Here is a 20,622-nt window from a genome sequence, read left to right on the forward strand (position 1 = left end):
TTTGTAATGTCCCCTATGAATTAATTTCCACGGGGGGACAAAGTAGCCTATCTAACCCCATAGGCTATAGTCTTGATAAAGGGGGAAAACCCCAATTTTTCCAAGGGCAAAAAACCCAAAATTGGGGGTCGCACTCACAACCTCTCACATTTGGGAGCCCATATCTATAAACATAGGAGAGTTGGAGTCAAAATTATCATCATTGAATTGGATCAATTTGTCTATGTTTTCTCTGAGCCTGAGAATCTGAGGGTTTTAAGACCCCTACTTCCTTGACTAGCTTTGTTGGAGGTGATCCCACCCTAACTAGTCACCAATTCTCATTCTAGAACAGGTTATTGGGATGATTCTGGTTTGGTCTTTGGATTTAGTATTTTATATCGTTCCGGCAAACAGGGAAATTATCCAACTGAAGAACGGAGAAGTTTTGGTGAGAGATCTTGTTAATTTTCTCTTAGGGCTGTATTGTTCTTTTCTTAAGATAATTTCATTACATCATTTACACATTGAATTCACCCCGTAGCATTAAAACATCATTATATCATATGCAATTATGTAAAAAGAGCAATAATGAAGCGGAACATAAAGGAACAACAGAAGAAAAGCAAGCACACATAAAGACACCAAGATTAGTCGGAGACAAGGGCAAATCCCCACAAGGGGGAAACCTGGAAATTAATTCTTCTTCCTCTTCTATTAGATTTCATCAAATGTTCAGTTTAGATACAAAGTACATCAACATGAGACATCATAAACCATATCAGGTCATCAATCCAAAGGGGTTCACAACTATGTTTGTGAACAATACGAGACACATCAAAAAGAGCTATCAACATAAGCAAAAACTTAATCAAGAGCACTGTCAAGTATGTCTAGATCACTGCAAGGTCTCTTTCATTTGCATCACTGTCATCTCTGGATCATAAGAGAGATTAATATCATCATGGAGAATAAGGGGAAAAGGCACTGTCTATCACTGTCAATCTTTTATCTCTACCATTACTGTCAGACAGGATCATGGACTCGAGGATCTCATCATATTTACTGTAGAAGAATACCATCAAATGCATGCACTGATATATATCATCATGACCATTGTGTTATGTATCAAGGTTACCGATACATGGTCAATGTTCAAGTGTCACTGTTTAGCAAACTTCAACAGAATATTAGGGTTAGAATGGGTGTTGTACCTTGTCTTGCCTGCCATACGAATCACATGATAGATGCTATGTGAACCATGCCTTATCTGCCATATGAATCAGAGAATGGATGTTGTACCTTGTCTTGTCTGCCATACAAATCACATGATAGATGCTATGTGAACTGTTGTAAATTTTTCTGAACCCTTTAAAAGTTACAAAAAAATTCTCAGTTTTGCCAATTGGTTTCCTGGCCAGACTCTCGGTGGCAGAATTGGTTTTTATACAAGTTGTTGGGGTATTATTTATAATAGTTTTGATTTTAAATAAATTTAATTTTATAAAAATAAATATTTTTTATAAAATTATTTATTTAAAATATTAAACTTATGTTATAAATATTGGGTCAACCCCAATCTCTAAGTACGAGAACCACATTTGTTACCATATCTTACCAAGGGTCGAAAGTCAAATCAACAAGCAGCTGCCAAGTTACATTATAAACTCCATAATTTAGAATACCTCAAGATGTGTGAAATAATAATCAATGGCTTGCAGGGACTCTGCCTATCTGACTTTTAACCTACCCGCTCCCCACCCTCCCCGCAATACCGTTGCAATACCATTTACCACATTGGTTTGAATTTATAAATGTGAGGTGGGAAATTTAAAAAATTATAAAGTCTGCATCGAAGGCGATAATGGAGGGAAGATTTTTATAGTCCTATTTTTCTGGAATGAGCTTATAGGCGAAAGCTTGAGGTAAAATGAGGATACATGTTCCAAAGGTACATTTCAATACAAACCATGGAGTTTCCAATGCTATAAAGAAATGTTTTCTCCTTGTAGAATAATTTTACAGAGGTGAAAATGAAATTTTACAGAGCAGACAAGTAGATGTTTTTTGCTATGAATATAAGGAGGAAAGGAATTATAAGGAAGAAAATGAGCCTGTACAGAAAATTTGGATAATTTCTTATCCAAAGTTTTTACAGAAGTAAAAGGGGGAGATGAAAACATATTTTCATAGTTTACCAAACATGGTTGGAGACATGGTTTTCAAAACCATGGGAAGCAAACCAGTAAATGGTTTTCACAAAAAAATGAAAATTATTTATGAAGTTTCATTTATTCATAAGTATACCAAAAGTGGGCAAAACAAAATATGAAAACAGTGGATGGTCCGGGTAAATTGTTTTAAATTTCATTTATGAAAGAACGCCTTAAAATTCAGCCTCTTCGAGGGGGAAACCTCCTTTACATTACATAAATGAACAATTCTTGGATGATTCAAATGACAAAACCTCCTTTCTATATATAGGAGTCTAAGGAGTCACAATATAACCCAGCCGACCTAACAATAATAATATAAAGCCACAAAAATAACAATAGAGGGATTCTATGGGGCACAGTAATAACAATATGGGGAAAATAGGGGCACAACAATATTAATAAGGGGTACAACTACAATTAAAATCTATCGAGAAACCCTGCAGAAACAAGGCAACAGACACAAATATCTGGAAGGATTTCATCTCCCAAAAAGTTCGGCTTGTAAATTCGTTAGCACATATTCATTCAATGTTTTCTTTTCTTTCCATGCACATATTCTTGTCTTAATGACAGTGTCCAAATTATCTATTGCAAATATTTTTGTTATAATTAATTACATGAAAGATTTCATTGTTATTTATATTCTGACGATGGTAGGCCTGGTTGTGAGGAATCACAACCAGTTTCCAGTTGTACCCACAGGGATAGCAGGAAGTCACACCCAATATATGGGGCTGTATTTGCATCTTTTTCTTGACAATCAGAAGTTCCTGAAATAGGTATATACCAGTATTCCTAGTGCTTGAATTTGACAGGTATGACAGACCTTTTCTGCTTTCCAAAGACCATATCTCACAGACCCATTGGAGTTATTTCAGTGGCCTCCTTTTGCTTCAGAAATATCACTATTGTGATAATCTTGGTTGGGGATTTGAATTCTATCTTTTGTGGAAAGACGTAGTAGAAGCAAACTATTGTGATCTGAAACAAAACACTTGGTACATGATCTTGATAAGAACCTTTGAAACTTTGATGATCTGTTAGATGCAGATTGCACTGTGGAAAGTTGTATATAGACCAGTTGCAGAACAAAGTATGAGAAGAAAACATCAACTTTTCATCATTGAAGCTATGACTGACCTCCAAAAGAGTAAGGATCAGAATTTGCATTTCTTGGCAAGACCAAGGTGTATGCTGTAGTAACATCATTCGATTGACAGTATCATTGTTAAAATGTGCTTGCTGGGATTACATTAGCTAGTTGTTAAGAAAGGCTGTGAGAATTTGTGAAGCAGAGAAAGTAGATGCATGGGTTGCTGCTTTATATTTTCATGAGAGTTGCTACAGATTGTATGGCTGATGATGCTGCTACTATGGTGGATGGCTTGGCTTGATATGTTTGACAGTGAACTGAGTACGTAAGTAGTTGGAGGCAGAATTGTTTATGTGTTAAATTGGCAACTAGGGCCAAACTCCATGTGGATCAGCTTATTTATGACAGCTGATATTTTTATTGAATCCCTCTCGTCGAGAGGTGTAGGATTGATCCAAAGATCATCCGATTCCGATAAGTATTTATGGAGATATGAATTTATTTTGTTTATATAATTATTACCAAGCCGACCAGCAACTTGAGTAGGCTCAGAAGCCCAATAGACGTGTCTATTCATCATCTACATTCTAGTATAAATTGGTGAGGATTTGAAGTCATTTTAACACACATTCTTGGTGTGTTCTCCTCCTCTCCACGTCTTGGGTTTTTGGAGAAGGAGGGACACCTAAAATATACATTTGCTGATGCCCTAGCCGCAGTAGCTGATGCCCTAGCCGCAGTAGCTGATGCCCTAGCCACAGTTCAGTTGTGCCCTAGCCGCAGTGCAGATGATGCCCTAGCCGCAGGCTTATAAGAAGATCTAAATGCAGATAAGAGGAGACTTATGTGCAGCATGAATAAGCCCCTATACGCTGTCTCAAGAGGCTCCATCCGCAGATGAGAGGAGGGCTAATATAGGCCCTAAATGAAGGTCTGAATCCATTGTCTATTGACCCTATATGCAGCAAGAAAGAGACTCCTTATCCACAGTCATAATCTGCCTTAGCCGCAGTCAAAGAAGGAGGTTCCAGCCACAGCAAATGGAGGTCTTAAGCAGCTGTATAGTAGTGCCCTTAGCCGCAGTAAGGGGAGCCCTTATACGCAGCTCAAAGAGACCCAGTTGCTGTCACCTAAGCCGCTGACATAATGCTACATTGCTGTAGGTAACAGCGTGGCCTATTTCAGGATTGTTTGGGCATAATCAAGCTGTTCTTGATCTCGGTGTGCTGAGCAAAAGAATCCGCAAAAAGGAGGAGCTAGGGACAGTAGTTTAAGGAGCTGTTTGGATCACTGTTTGAAGGGACTAAAGTTACAGTCCACTGATGGGCTAGGCCGCAGGCCATAGCCAGCAGTTGGAGGCCTTTATTTAGTAGCTGCGTTCAGAAGGTAAGCAGCCCTATAAGGCAGCGTATCATTGGAGGATTGTATGAAAGCTAGCTGCAGTAATCAGGTGAACTGTGGGGCATGGTTAAGGTGTTGTGGCTCTCAGAGGGTGCCCTAACAAATGACCAGGTCTGCCATGCACCAGTCCTTATGAAAGGTACCAGATTAGCAGCCTTGACATGATCAGTGAATCGGCAAAGGAAGGAGAGTCTTATGGAAGGAAAGCTTCAGTAATATGGGTAACTGACTGAGCTGTTCATCTGCTACATATCTTCAGTCCTTGGGATCAGATCTGCAACCTCATTGTGTCATCTTCAAGGTGAAGATCTCTGATGTCTGATCTCCTATTTGGCAAGTCAAGTATTGACTTAAAATCATTGTACTCTATCTCTCTCTCTCTGCTGAACTTTGAAGATAAAAGAAGATTTGATCAAAGGGTTTCCCCACACATTGTGGGGTTTGTCCCTGGCTTGCGCCATATCTTGTGTCCTCTTGTCTTGGCTTGTCTTCTGCGTTTTATATTTATGTTCTATCTGCAGTTTATCATAATGCTGATGTGATTGCCAATTGTGAAAATTCAAATAAATTGCTCTAGCATAGAACATACCAAAAATTAACATGGTATCAGAGCTGAGGTGAAGACAATGCCCAAGCAAGAGTGAAAGAGCAATCACCAAAGGCAGTTGGGACAAGACAGAAGGATCAATGGGTTCCCCATAATTCACCTAGGGTGAAGTCAAAGCAGAGAATGTTATCAGAATGGCGCAGCAGAAGTTTCTGATGGCCCATCTAATGATCCCTTCATTGGGAAGTTCGGTTCTAAGGGTGAAAGGAAAGGCAGATGCCTTGTTGAAATAAGTTCGGCCGTTATGCGAAGGAGTGTCCGAATGGCAGGGACACATCTCTTGATGAAGATAACAATCATTCCTGGGACATCTTCAATAATCAAAGGAATGACTGGTAATGCAGGTCATCAAGGAAGTGGTCGACTCCTCCACGAAAGCAAGAAACCCCTGAATCTCTTTTATGTACCTGATCGCAAGAAGAACCCGATGACCATCTCGGAAATGGAAATCAAAGGTTACAAGATGGCACTTATCAATGGAAAGGTACGTGTTTGAAAATATATCTTGTTAAGATGTTTTGAGTTCTGGGTTGTATCAAGTTGCTGGAAGTCCACTGGGGACCATGTCCGTTGACTCAGCACTGGAGGTCTATGAGTCAGATGGTAACTCGGATGCTTGAATTCAAAGAGGAGCATGTAGGTACATGTCTGAAATGTACCGAAGGAAAATATTATAAGGGGACCATTCCCTTCATGCAGCAGGTCCACAGGCTTGGAACAACCCGAGGAGTTTAAGACTCATGATCGGGAATCTCATGTATACAGGTGGAAGAAAGCTCTCTATGGCTTGAAGCAAAACACCTCGGGCATAGTATGAGAGGATTGATAGCTGTCTAATGCAGCTGAGACTCACCAGGAGTGAAACTGATCCAAACCATTACTCGAAGGTTGTGGATGATAAACCTCTCATACCGGCACCTATGTCTGACAGGTGCAGACCCTCTCATTTATAGGAGATAGAGGGAGTTGGATTCTGAATGTGAAAAGATAAGCTGCAAGCCTGTGACTACCTCAAGGGTCTTAACTTTCAGAAGTTATATGGTAGTGATGTCGGACCTGATTTGGGAAATGCCTCTGAGTTTTATAAACTCATTCGCGTTGATGTTCTTGGAGAACCTCTGTCCGGACATCTGTGTTGCAGTTAGCATGGTGAGCTCATATTTGGTTGAGTCTCACTGGATTGGTGCCAAGAATCTTCTGAGGTATCTTCAGGGCACAATCTCTCATGGATTGAGATACACTGCCGAAAAGATGAAATTGCATTATTATTCGAATGCTGAATGGGCAGGCAGTGTGGAGGATCACTAAAGCACTTTTAAGTGCTCTTTCTCTTTGGAATCTGCCTCGATACCCTGGATGAGCAGGAAGCAGACGTCGGTGACTCTGAGCACCACCAAGGCAGAATACATTGCTGCTAGTATGGCCTTCTGTGAGGCAGTCTGGTTGCTGAAGCTCTTCAGTGAGCTGTTTGTTCACATGATGAGTACCACTGTGATTCTCTGTGACAACCAGAGGCGGGATTCGATTATTGAGGAATCCCGTATTCGTCGATTGCTCCAGCAGATAGACATCATGGTAAGTCGATGAGCAAGGAGGCTCCATCGCATTAGGATGATGCACAGGACAGAGCCCCTAGGAAAGATCAAATTTGTGATTTTCCTGAACGACTTGGAGTCGTCGAGAGACCTTTGAAGAAGGGTCCTACATGTTGTATACATTGAGCTCTGGGAGCTCTGGGGGGCTTGCAGTTCTATTGGAGCAACATATGACCACAGGGTGACTCACCCTCCCCTGGTGGTGTGCACTGGAACAAGATGATTCGCTCTCTTGTGGGACAAGATGATTCGCTCTCTTGTGGAACAGGATGATTCGCTCTCCTGTGTAGCAGGATTGATTAGTTCTCCTGTGAGGCCTGGATTGATGTGTTCTCCATGGCGATTGTGGCAGGATGATTAGTTCTCCTGTGAGGCCTGGATTGATGTGTTCTCCATGGCGATTGTAGCAGGATTGATGTGTTCTCCTGTGAGGACAGGATTGATTAAGTTCTCCTGTCGAGGCATCCTACCCATGCAGTCTGGGACTCATGGGAAGTACCTCTCATCTGATCAATGAGCAGGGAAATGAAGTTAGGGACCATAGTAGTACCGATGGACGCATCGTTGTATCTACCGTACTCCCTATGCTAGGATGACCTCCATTGATCTGGGATCAATGATACTGGTCTGGGACCAGTGGTGGGAGTTGTACATACCATGACGCTGACTTCGGGTCAGCTGTGACTGGTCTGGGACCAGTGGTACATACTCCGAGACTGACTTTGTGTCAGTGCAGTACTGGTCTGGGACCAGTGAGAGTGGTACATACTATGACACTGACTTCGGGTCGGTTGAAACTGGTCTGGGACCAGTGGTACACTCTCTGAGACTGCGATACTGGTCTGGGACCAGTGGTAGGAGTGGTACTTACTATGAAGCTGACTTCGGGTCGGCTGAGACTAGTCTGGGACTAGTGGTACGCACTCTGACACTGACTTCGGGTCAGTGGAGAATGGTATGAGACATTCTCGATCAATTCTTCTTCTTCATAGTTCAGCAGAGCTGAGCAGAGCAGAGCTAGCAGAGCCAGCAGAGCTGAGCAGAGCAGAGCCAGCAGAGCTGAGCAGAGCAGAGCTAGCAGAGCCAGCAGAGCTGAGCTAGCAGAGCTGAGCAGAGCAGAGCTAGCAGAGCCAGCAGAGCAGAGCTAGCAGAGCCGGGCAAAGCAGAGTTAGCAGAGCCGGGCAAATCAGAGTTAGCAGAGCCCGCAGAGCTGAGCAGAGTTGGGCAGAGCAGTGCAGGGCACTGATGCCCGAGATTGTACAGTCGGACTTATGGATCACTGGATGGAGTTCTCCCTAGTTGAGAGGGAGTGTTAAATTGGCAACTAGGGCCAAACTCCATGTGGATCAGCTTATTTATGACAGCTGATATTTTTATTGAATCCCTCTCGTCGAGAGGTGTAGGATTGATCCAAAGATCATCCGATTCCGATAAGTATTTATGGAGATATGAATTTATTTTGTTTATATAATTATTACCAAGCCGACCAGCAACTTGAGTAGGCTCAGAAGCCCAATAGACGTGTCTATTCATCATCTACATTCTAGTATAAATTGGTGAGGATTTGAAGTCATTTTAACACACATTCTTGGTGTGTTCTCCTCCTCTCCACGTCTTGGGTTTTTGGAGAAGGAGGGACACCTAAAATATACATTTGCTGATGCCCTAGCCGCAGTAGCTGATGCCCTAGCCGCAGTAGCTGATGCCCTAGCCACAGTTCAGTTGTGCCCTAGCCGCAGTGCAGATGATGCCCTAGCCGCAGGCTTATAAGAAGATCTAAATGCAGATAAGAGGAGACTTATGTGCAGCATGAATAAGCCCCTATACGCTGTCTCAAGAGGCTCCATCCGCAGATGAGAGGAGGGCTAATATAGGCCCTAAATGAAGGTCTGAATCCATTGTCTATTGACCCTATATGCAGCAAGAAAGAGACTCCTTATCCACAGTCATAATCTGCCTTAGCCGCAGTCAAAGAAGGAGGTTCCAGCCACAGCAAATGGAGGTCTTAAGCAGCTGTATAGTAGTGCCCTTAGCCGCAGTAAGGGGAGCCCTTATACGCAGCTCAAAGAGACCCAGTTGCTGTCACCTAAGCCGCTGACATAATGCTACATTGCTGTAGGTAACAGCGTGGCCTATTTCAGGATTGTTTGGGCATAATCAAGCTGTTCTTGATCTCGGTGTGTTGAGCAAAAGAATCCGCAAAAAGGAGGAGCTAGGGACAGTAGTTTAAGGAGCTGTTTGGATCACTGTTTGAAGGGACTAAAGTTACAGTCCACTGATGGGCTAGGCCGCAGGCCATAGCCAGCAGTTGGAGGCCTTTATTTAGTAGCTGCGTTCAGAAGGTAAGCAGCCCTATAAGGCAGCGTATCATTGGAGGATTGTATGAAAGCTAGCTGCAGTAATCAGGTGAACTGTGGGGCATGGTTAAGGTGTTGTGGCTCTCAGAGGGTGCCCTAACAAATGACCAGGTCTGCCATGCACCAGTCCTTATGAAAGGTACCAGATTAGCAGCCTTGACATGATCAGTGAATCGGCAAAGGAAGGAGAGTCTTATGGAAGGAAAGCTTCAGTAATATGGGTAACTGACTGAGCTGTTCATCTGCTACATATCTTCAGTCCTTGGGATCAGATCTGCAACCTCCTTGTGTCATCTTCAAGGTGAAGATCTCTGATGTCTGATCTCCTATTTGGCAAGTCAAGTATTGACTTAAAATCATTGTACTCTATCTCTCTCTCTCTGCTGAACTTTGAAGATAAAAGAAGATTTGATCAAAGGGTTTCCCCACACATTGTGGGGTTTGTCCCTGGCTTGCGCCATATCTTGTGTCCTCTTGTCTTGGCTTGTCTTCTGCGTTTTATATTTATGTTCTCTCTGCAGTTTATCATAATGCTGATGTGATTGCCAATTGTGAAAATTCAAATAAATTGCTCTAGCATAGAACATACCAAAAATTAACATTATGGCAGTGAACAAACTGAGCAGAGGACAAAGGCTGAATTGTTTATGTGAGCAGAGGACCTCGTACTAAAGTTTACAGTGAATGAGCAGGAGTGAACTGACCTTTTGTAAAGCTAGGGTTTGATGTTCTGTGCAGAAGCAGATTTGATAATGCTAGGGTTTGCATTGCAAGTTTTATATTGGAAATAATGCTGTATCAATTTGTCCAAGACTTTCATGCATACATTTATTGGTGAGCAGAGAGACATCTGACAGTGTTGATGTAATGCAGAGTCCAGACATGTATATGTTGAGCTAGGGATTGTTCTCTTAGAAGAGTTGGCATTATTGCAGACAGAGTTTTGACAGAATTATTAATGCAAGGTTTGCCAGAGAGATGAGCAGGGAAGCTGTTAGGGTTGGATACTGATATACATACTGAGTGAAAGTAGCAGAGATTGTATTGTAGGTTCTTTTGTATTGATACTGAGCACAGGTGGATCCAGTTTGAGAATATATGAAACATGGTCCACCGGCTGATTAGGGTGGTGCAAGGCAGGAGAGTGGAGTCTCTTTCACGTTGGAGCCTGAGAACACTTCAGGGCGACAGGGTGCTGCCTGCATAGGGCGTTGGAGTGTCCTTCCAGTTGCAGCTGGTGAACAAGGTGTTGGAGCATCCTTTAGGTTGGAACTTGTAAACTAGGACGTTGGAGTGTCCTTCTAGTTGGCGCTGGTGAACTAGGGCGTTGGAGTGTCCTTAAGGTTGGATCACGTTGGAGCCTCTCTTAGTCGAAGTTGAAAAATATTGATGTAATTTTTATTGAAGACAAATATTAAGAAGCATTTGGTGGGTTTTCTCTCCAAAGGGTTTCCACCTAAAAAGCTGTTGTCCATTGTCTTGATGTTTGCATGTCGTTGAATGGTGTTGTTTACTGTTGATTTATCTGATATTTGATGATAATGTTAATTAATGCTCTGCGAAGTTAAAAATATATTAATTGAAGAGAAACACTGATTCACCCCCCTCTCGATATTTCCAACATACCTCCCTAGCTAAGAGGGAATGTTGAAATTGTAGCTATAGTCGGTCTTCATAAAAACATTTATCATCAATGTACTTGTGAAAAATAAAATCGTTATTGTTTATAGCATGTACCACATGCCTTTGATTTGGTCAAAATATATATCTTTTTTTTTCCTCGGTAAAACTATACTAATATATTATATACAGACGCCAAAAATTTACATCAGATCAAAACAAAAAGAACCAGGCACCTGAGGTGTCAACCTGGAACAGCTGAGACTGCAAGGTCCAAAGGACTAGACCATTCAAAAAGAGCCAGCCCTTGCAGGGGCCCCAACAGAAAATCCGATTGATCCCGCGCAGGGGAGACAAACATAACCCAGACCATCAACAAAGGTGCTTGAACCCCATTCCGAACATAGACAAAATGCATACATAACGAAACTAAGCAAAGACAAACAGCGATAGAAGCCAAAAGACCAGACAAAAGAGCCACTTAGACCTTGAGCGAGGGCATCTATATTCTTCCAGTTTCTCTTCCACTACCTGGCACCACCCGTAATCCTCCGCAGCAGCAGCAGTGGGGGCAGTGTCCATATGGATGTCTTTTGTTTTGTTGGTCCTCGCCTTCTGATCCAGAAGGCTTTTCGAGACATTCTCTAGGTCTGCAGCAGGATCCTTTGCTTCTTTCTCCGGGCTATCAGCATGCATCTTCCCACGATTGTCCAGAGAGTCATTGTCTTCCTGGGAAGCTTCAATGAACAGAACCGATACATGGGCACTGATCTGGGGGCTGTTCAAAGAACTGCTGAAGTTAAAAATGGCAGAGCCGAAGGCGGGCAAGGAAGCAGAGTTCAGAGCACCAGCATCCATGAACTGACTAGATTGAAGGGGGTTAGCTCCAGTGGAGCGAATGCCATGGCAATGACAGCAGTGGGTAGAAGTATCAACAACGGGAGTGCGTGAAGTTCCTCCCCTGGAGGTGCCTCGACGGCTGAGCATGCGCTGTCGGGGCCTTACCATACTTGCAGGGACCGAAGGGATGAGACGCAGCTCCAGAGTGTGATACAAATCCTTCCCGGGAGAAATGCAGACAGACAGCGGAATGACCCAGACAGACAGCGTAATGACCCAGATGGAGAGGCAGTTGCTTGGAGCTGCGCAGAGCACCTGAGGTTGCATAAACCTTCCTGAAGGAAAAACCAGAAACATACCCTGACCCGGCGCAGTGACATAGTTTTTAATCACAACGACCTCACCTCGGAACCCGTCCGCCATAACTGCAACCTCCAAGCGAGCCGAATAGCCGTGCAGGGCATTAACTCTCCTCTGTTGAATGACCTTATACCTGCTTCCACTCATACAGATACATGCTTGAGCCCAAATGTCTGCCCTGTGATGGCACATGGCTGGCATGTGGGCAGCGTTAAACTCCCGTCCCATCCGCACTATCACCCGCATCCGGGGGTCAAAATATATATCTTATAAAGAAGAGAACTATTATTTTTATTTGTAATTCGAGAAGGCTCCACAAGTGCTATGTCGGCCTACAAGAAGGATCAAGTTGGCTTGGCCCATTGTGGCATGCCGCACTTATTCGGATCACTTGGTGACAATAAATAGACCTCATTTGGTCTCCTTGGAAGGCAATTCGACTACACCCACATCAATGTTATTCTCTCCTATGCGAAGGTTTTAAAGGATAGAAGGGCTAGTATTGAGTGAAAAAGGAAGTATTTTCTCTCTTTTGAAGTCTGTGTTAGCTCATCGTTCATAAGGTACATATTTGAAGTCTGTAGCTTGTATAAAGAGGTCTGAAAGTCTGCTTCATCACTAAATTTCTTGAGGAGACTTGAAGTCTGATCTTTGGCTACTTTGGAAGAGATCTGAAAAAATAATCCTTGTTCTAAAAGAAAATAGAAGTTTGCTCTTTGCACTGAGACTACTGTGGAAGGTTCGAAGTATACTCCTTTGTTTGACTTTTGTAACTCTATGGAAGGTCCAAAATTAGTACTCTTGCTCAAATTTTATTGCCATACGAGATCTAGTTCTAGGATGAGACCTAGAAGGATAATTCAAGCATCCTTTCAACGATCTGAGAGTTTGTTTGTTTGAGATCTTTGCATTTTGAAGTTGATCTCTAGGTCGAGCCCTAGAGGGACAACATAAGTTCATCAATGTGTGATCTGAGATACATTTATTGATCCGAAGTCTTAAGATTTGATACGAGTTTAGTTCCATAAGTTTGAGCTCTGTGAGTTTGGTCCGAGGTAGTGGTTCAAGGTCTGAACTTACCCTAGTCTGTGATCTCTGGTTGAGGGTAGATCTCTAGGCTGAATCCTAGAGAAGTATTATAATTGCATCAATGTTGTGAACTTGCCTCTTACCCATAGTTTTAAAAATCGTTTGTCTGAACTGGAAACTGGTCAAATTGGTTGGTTCACCAGCAAACCTAGTCGGATTGGGCAAAAAACTTGGTTAGAGGGCCGATTTCTCCTTTTTTTCACAAAAATCGGGCCTAACCAACCGATTTATGACAAAATTGGCTAGTTTATGGGTAAATCGATTGGTTCCGTCATAAACCGCCTGGTTCATTGCCACATTGGCCGCAGACCCACTGGGAGGCTTTTTGCGGCTTCCAAGGTGGTTTGGAGGGAAACTAAGGGTTGTTTCCCTCCAAAAACACCCCCTCCAAGCCAATAAAAGGAGGTCTCCCCTCTCATTTGTCTCACACATCTCATTTGGAGTTTTTTTGAGTTTCATTGGGAGCTTGGAGAGTGTTGAGTGTTTGTTGGAGTAGTCATCTTGCAGGCTTGGAGTTGGACTTGGAGCTAATTTGGATATACTTTGGAGCTATCTGTAGACTTGGCATTTTGAAGAGGAGGCTAAGGAAGCTAGTTTGCATTTCCAGGTAAGGATTTTCACTTGAAAAAATCCATATTTCATTGTTGTCCATGTATTTAATTCTTTTATATGTTCTATGCTACATTGTTATCAAATTTCTAGTTCTTTGCTATCAATTTTTTAGGCTAAATATTTCCATTTTTTTCCCAATTTTATCTTAGGTTTTCCATTTTTCTTAGCTGCAATTTTTTTTAATGGCAGATTTCTTTGCAAATTTCAAATATTTTTAGCCACCATGCCTCCAAAAGCCAAGGGCAGTGCATGGGCTCATTGTGATGTGATTGATGGAAAAATGATATGCAAATTTTGCAATAAATCTATTGGAGGTGGGGGTATTCTCAGGTTGAAACAACACTTGGCTGGGATAAGAGGCCAAGTAAAGCCATGTGATGCACCAAAGGAAGTGATAGGTCTTGTTAGGGCAGAATACCTTGCCAAGTTTGAGAAGTTTGAGGAGAATAAGGCTAGGGAGAAGGCTATCCAAGAAGAAATTGCAAGGAAAAAGGAAATTTTACAAGCCATGAAAGAGAGTGGGTATGATGATTTTGAGATTCAAGGTTCCTCTTCTATCCCTTCCATCAATGACCTCTTTCACTATGTTCCACTTGCTCTTGGGTCTTATCATCAAGGCGAACAATCTAAAGGAACAAAGAGGTCGAACTTCTAGAGTTATTTCTCATCATCTGCCACCATTGCCTCTGCTAATCCCACTTCCTCCCAAGCAAGTCGTTAGCCCACTTTGGATGAACATTGGAAAAAACAATGCAAAGAATGTTCTTTTCAATACATTGCTAGATGGCGGTATGATGTAGATATCCCATTTAACGCTGCTTGCTCACCTTATTACCAAGCTATGTGGGACTCTGTTATAGCTACAGGAAAGGGCTTCAAAGGCCCTACTATGCATGACTTGAGGGGAGCTATTTTGCAAAAAATAGATTTCTTCCATTGATAAGTATTTGGCCGAGTATAAAGAGTCATGACTCAAAATAGGTTGTGCAATCATGTTAGATGGGTGGACTGATGGAAAGAGCCACACTATCATTAATTTCCTTGTTTCTTGCCCTCAAGGAACCATGTTTGTGAGATTAGTTGATGCATCTGATAAGGTGAAGGATGCAACTCTAATATTTGAGCTTTTGGATGAGATTATTCAGGGAGTGGGGGGACAAAATGTTGTGTAGGTCATCACATATAATGCCTCAAACTATGTTCTTGCTGGAAAGAAGGTTGATAAAAGACCATATTTTGAACTCCATGTGCTACACATTTCATAGACCTCATGCTTGACAACATAGGCAAAGTGGAGTGGATGAAAAACACTATAGAGCATGCCAAGTGCATTACAAAATGCATCTACAACCATGCATGGGTATTGAGCCTAACGAGGAAAAACACTGGGGGCAAATGGCTTTTTAGGCCTGCAATTATGAGATTTGCAACTCACTTCCTCACGTTGCAATGTCTCAATTCTCAACAAAAAAACTTGCAGAAAATGTTTTCTTTTGATGATTGGACTTCATCTCGGTGGGCTCATAGACAAGATGGCAAAGACACCAAAAATAAAGTTTTTGACAATTACTTTTGGAAAAGGTTTGCAGAGCTTGTGAAAATTACCGAGTCCCTTCTTAAGGTGCTACGGATGGTGGATGGGAAAAATTGGCCATGGGCTACATTTATGAGGCTATGGATCAGACAAAGGAGCAGATACAGACAACTTACAAGGATAAGTTAGCTAAATATGGGAGTATATGGGAGATCATTGATAATAGATGGAACAATCAACTCCATCGTCCTATACATGCAGCTGGGTATTTTTTGAACCCAAAGTATCATTATAAAGCTCGACTAGGAGATCTGCAGGTTGGGGAGGTCAAAGATGGATTGTATGATTGCTTGGAGCACATGGTCCCTAACCATGTAGACCAATTGGAAATACGTAAACAACTTACTCTTTTCAGTATGGCAACAAGTACCTTTGGCAAAAACTTGGCAAAGATTGCAAGAGATGTGGATCAACCAAGTAAACAATTCCAATTTGTTTTTCTTTTAAAGTTCAATTGTTTACAAAATTACAATTCAAATTGTCTATAAATACTTGTAAAAAAGTAATGAAATGAACTAAGTTACTAATTAATGTCTTTTTCTTTGCAACGCATTAGTGGGAGTCATTTGGTGGCCAATGTCCTCAATTGCAAAAGTTTGCAGTTAGAATCAACGAAACTTGCAGTGCTTCAAGTTGTGAGCGCAATTTGTCTATTTTTGAGCACATACACGAAGAAGAGAAATCAGTTGGAACAAAAAAGGCTAAATGATCTTGTCTTCCTGCAATACAACCTTCAACTAAGGCACAACCAAATGATGAATAAAAGATCTGATCTAGATGCCATTGTGTTGGACAATATTGATCCAACATCAAAATGGGTAGAGGAGACTGAAGATCCTGAGTTTGAGGTGGGTTTTGGTATTGACATGGTGTTAGGGGGGATGAAGCAGATTTGGTAGCGCCATCAGAACCATAATCAATAGTTGCATCAAGCAAAGGTAAACAACCAATGCAAGTCACTAGTCGTGCAACTCGTCCAACTCATACTTCCATTAGGTCCACTTCTATTGTTATTGGTGGCAATGCTACTACTGAGGTTGCAGATGAGGTTGAGGCATCCTAAGACTCTGATTTAGATGATGCTTATGTAGCTCCTATTGATGATCTTGTGTCTAGTAGTGGTGATGAATTTGATCATGATGATGAATGATCATGTTGATCACTAATATGTACCAGTAGACTTGTAGTCTTGTAGTAGGCAGATGGCCCCATAGCTTGTAACATTGTTTTTGGAATTTATAGGCCATTTAAAGCCTCATTGCTTATCTATTTTGTCGATGATATGGATTGCACTCAGTGCCATTTTGATACATTCACCTTTACATGGTATATAAATGAGTAAACTTTGCATATTTTGTCTCTATTGATTTGGAATCATGGTTTTAAATCTTAAAAACAGTTTTTTTTTCTCATTAAAAAAATTATTTATTTCATGTATTATTTTAAAAACCGGTTCATTGAGATTTGACCAGTCCCGGTTTATTAGGTGGACCGGTCTCGTGACCGGTTCTGGTTTTTAAAACTATGCTCTTACCTACATCTAGTCCGATACCTAGATTAAGAAATCTGAGATCTTGTTGATGTGATCATATTGGACATATAGTTGCATTGGAGACCTAGCACTTGTGGAAGCCTTCTTGTGGTCGGTATAGTTCTTGTCTTGATGCATTGTTGAATGATCTCTATAAGGAAATTTTTTTGGGTTTTCCCCTTTGTGGGGTTTTGCCCCGGTCTTGGACCTAATCTCTGGTGTCTTTCATTGTGCATTGTGATTTCCTCTTTCTCCTTACTGTTGTTGTTGATTTTTGAAGTATAATTATTTGATGAACTTGAATAAATTGTGAAGAAGACCTATATTGAAGTCACAAATAATTATCTAAATGTTCAAAATCATTGTTACTACTACTGTACTTGGTTTTTCTATAGAAAGTGCCAAATCTCAATAAACCAATGGCAATTGATCCTGAAGAATGGAGATAGTATCGAGAGCTTATAATGTGACATGGAAAGTGTTAAGTATGGTAAAAGGGAGAATGAACATGCTATTTTAATCTAGGTCTTCCAAGTACTGTCCGTCTTATAACCCTAAGGCCTTAGGGGAGGTCCTGTTGGATAAGGGCTAAATTAACTTTTTTTGGCAAGGTGAGAGAACAGATCTACAGTTGGTCAATCATCAAGATCACCCCTTTATCCATACTAAATGCCCAAAACATTAAGTAAAAAGCAACTGATTGCAAAATGATTTAAGTACTTGTTGAGTGGTAGCCCACCTTCATCCAAGAGAAATGATAGATGGTGAGAAGTGTAGTGGTTGGTGCAGATGGTGGAGGAGGTGGCATATCATCATCATCAAGCTAACGTGTAGTGATGTTGGCTGTCCAAAATGTGAGAAAAGTTTTCTCCTAGGGAGTTAGCCATTTTGGTGGGTCACAAGAACTAACAATTTTCTACACAATTCTTGTATGCATATTTGTTTTTTAATATGAATCATCAATATGTTTGAAATCATCACTCTATACACCAATAATTGATGGTGAAGGTAGCTCTTGGGATTCATATGCACTCAGTGTGAGCACTTGATTTAAATGACTGTTTTGATCCAAAACTCAATTGGGATCATATCTTCATGCTTAGGATCAAACTTCTCCTTCAAAGTGCCACTCTATGTGTCATTCTTGCCACATTTATCATAGAGTTTCCAACACTATTCTCATCAATTTTCTTACACTAACTTGTTGGTGGATATTTTAGTAATAATGTTATGTCATTATATGTAACGTAATGACAATGCCATGTGTTCCAATTGATTGTTTATATCTTATTCACTTGTTATTTTGCCACTTCCTTTTATGCAATCTTGTGATTTGGCTCACTTCTTAGCTTGAATCCCACATCATCCTCTTATGCTTTTGTCAAATGACTAATCATTGTATTCAAGGTGATAAACCTTTTGTAACCTTGTCATCGTTGTAAAGATGTTGCTCATGACTTTGTGCACCCAGTGAAGATAAGATAACACATAAATCAATAACCAAGAAAAATTATGAAGCCAAAGGCAAATATAGGAACGTCATTAAAATGCCGTCGTTAGCCAAGAAACAAAGAAGAGGAAGTTAGAAAAAAATCAATGTCTATTGATTTGGGGTAGCATCGAATGTGCTCTAGCCATGAAAATTGGTGGAGAGACTAAAGCACATGAGATCTCCAAGATCCAGAAATGGTTTGGACAGATTGTACCCGGTTTAGGAGATTAAAATAATTAATATTTTTAATGGAGTTCCTAAATCTAAACTTAGGAAAAATAAAATATTAATGGGTATTAATATAAAACTGGGTTAGAAGGTTCCAAAAGTCAAGTATCAAGCCAAATCTAATTTTAGCCGTTGATTAGAGATTTAATCTCGGTCGTTGAAGGACCGGCATGAAAAGTATAAGAGGAGGCTTGAGGTTCAGTTGGAGAACACACTAGAGTGATCAATCATTCGATTTGCTAGAGCGGGGTTGCTAAGCAAAGTCGAATTAGTGATCAATAGTGACAGGTAGAGGGTACTGGACAAAGAGGCAAAGATAGTGCCGAGAGACCAGCATAGAGGCAGAGAGCGAGATGCAGCAGCCAGAGCAGGCCACGCAACAGAGACAACGTAGAGGCCAGAGGGCCTGTGTCATCCACGCAGAGGGCAATAGGAGTGACGCGGAGGATCCCAGAGGCTGTGCAGTGCCTCAAAGGGCTGACACAGAGGGTTCTGAGGCTGACGCAGTGCATCAGAGTTGCTGGAGAGGGTATTACTGCTGGTTGTTTTTCTCTATCAGGTGAGCCAGTTTGGCACCCAGTTGTACTCAAGGAAATACTGCATAAAAATAAACCCTCAGAATAGTTGCACTGGTTTTCCCACATTGGGTTTTTCTGGGGACGATTATCCAAAAATAATGGTGTCACTTGTGTGTTTGTTTTCTTTCAGCTGTTGATCTCTAGATGTTGAGACTGTATTGTGTTTATTTCGTTATTTATATGTTTTAAATAACTTGTTCAGAATTACCAAGTAGAAGAAATAAACCAAAAGAATATAGATGAAATTTCTATCGGATAGACTTAGAAATTTCAACATGGTATCAGAGCGTGGTTGCAGATCACAGGAGAGTTGAAGGCATAAGCTAAGCAGAGCATTTGCAGTAGAATCAGCTGTCCCGAGTGACAGAAGCTGATCCTTACAGAAAGTGACAAAGGAAGGGTTGACGCAGAGGGACTGCGTCATCAGTCCGGGCCAGAGAGAGGCCAACACAGAGGCTGAGGAGTGTAGAAAGAGGCTCATGCAGAGCTACGCAAAGATCAAGAGGGTTGACACAGTTGGCTAAGGGAACTGTTTTGCAAGTGCTGGGATTACGCAGAGCCTAGAGGCTCAGTCCTTCAGTTGCTGGGGCATAGGAAGCTGTGGGCAGTTTGCGGGAGCAAAGCTGGTGGGGTGCTATGGGCAGAACAATACTTAACAGGGCAAAACCAAGGTAGAGGGAGTTGCTACTGAGGCGGATTTCTAGCCAAGGAATCCGGATTAGTGTTGCAAGTGCACAAAAGATCAGAGAGGTGCAACTTGACGATTGGCAGGAGGGTTTCCAGAAGAGGAGAAATCATGACTCAGAGGGAATCCAACAGAGAAATTCCAGGTGGGAAGTAAAGAGACTTAGCAGGAGTCGAAGAGAGAACTTCCGGAGGGAAATAGAGAGACTCGGAGGAGTCGACAAAAGCGCAGAGAGATGGCCATGAATGGGCTGAGGGATCAGGACAGGCTGGACGGGGCATCCAATTTTGTGGTCTGAAAAGCTATGATCCTGTCCATTCTAGATAGACATCGCATCAAGGCCTTCGCCTTGAGAACAATGGCGATACCAGTTGACCCAGTTGATAATGAGAAGTCAGAGGAGGCAATGGCCGAGGCGAAATGCATCATTCTTAATGGGGTCATGGATCATGTGGTCCAACATATTGCCGAGAAGGAGACGACAAAGGAAACGCCTTGAAGAAATTGTACCAACATACTTCAGTGCAGAGGAAGATGTTACTTGAGAATCAGTTGTGATTATACTAGATGTAGAAGGGGGAGCAAATAGATCACTTCCTCGGTCAGTTGAAGGAGATCCGGGACCAACTGACTTCCATAGGGGCCACACCGGATGAGATGTTGGTGAGGACCGCACTTAACGCAGTCTCTGAGGAGTGGGAGACATTTGTCTAGAGCATACTGGGCAAGGCGGATCTTCCAGATT

At 41.7% G+C, this 20,622-nt stretch overlaps 1 protein-coding gene across 5 annotated transcripts in view; it reads right to left on the minus strand.

Annotated features, from left to right (window-relative positions):
• LOC149197187 (Molecular chaperone Hsp40/DnaJ family protein) overlaps positions 1 to 20,622 on the minus strand; it is a 259,324-nt gene that overhangs the window by 210,022 nt on the left and 28,680 nt on the right. The window lies entirely within an intron of this gene.

Source organism: Pinus tabuliformis, chromosome 2_2 (assembly GCF_031772625.1).
Source record: "Pinus tabuliformis cultivar Carrire ecotype Pingquan chromosome 2_2, CPIR1, whole genome shotgun sequence".
NCBI classification, from domain to species: Eukaryota; Viridiplantae; Streptophyta; class Pinopsida; order Pinales; family Pinaceae; genus Pinus; species Pinus tabuliformis.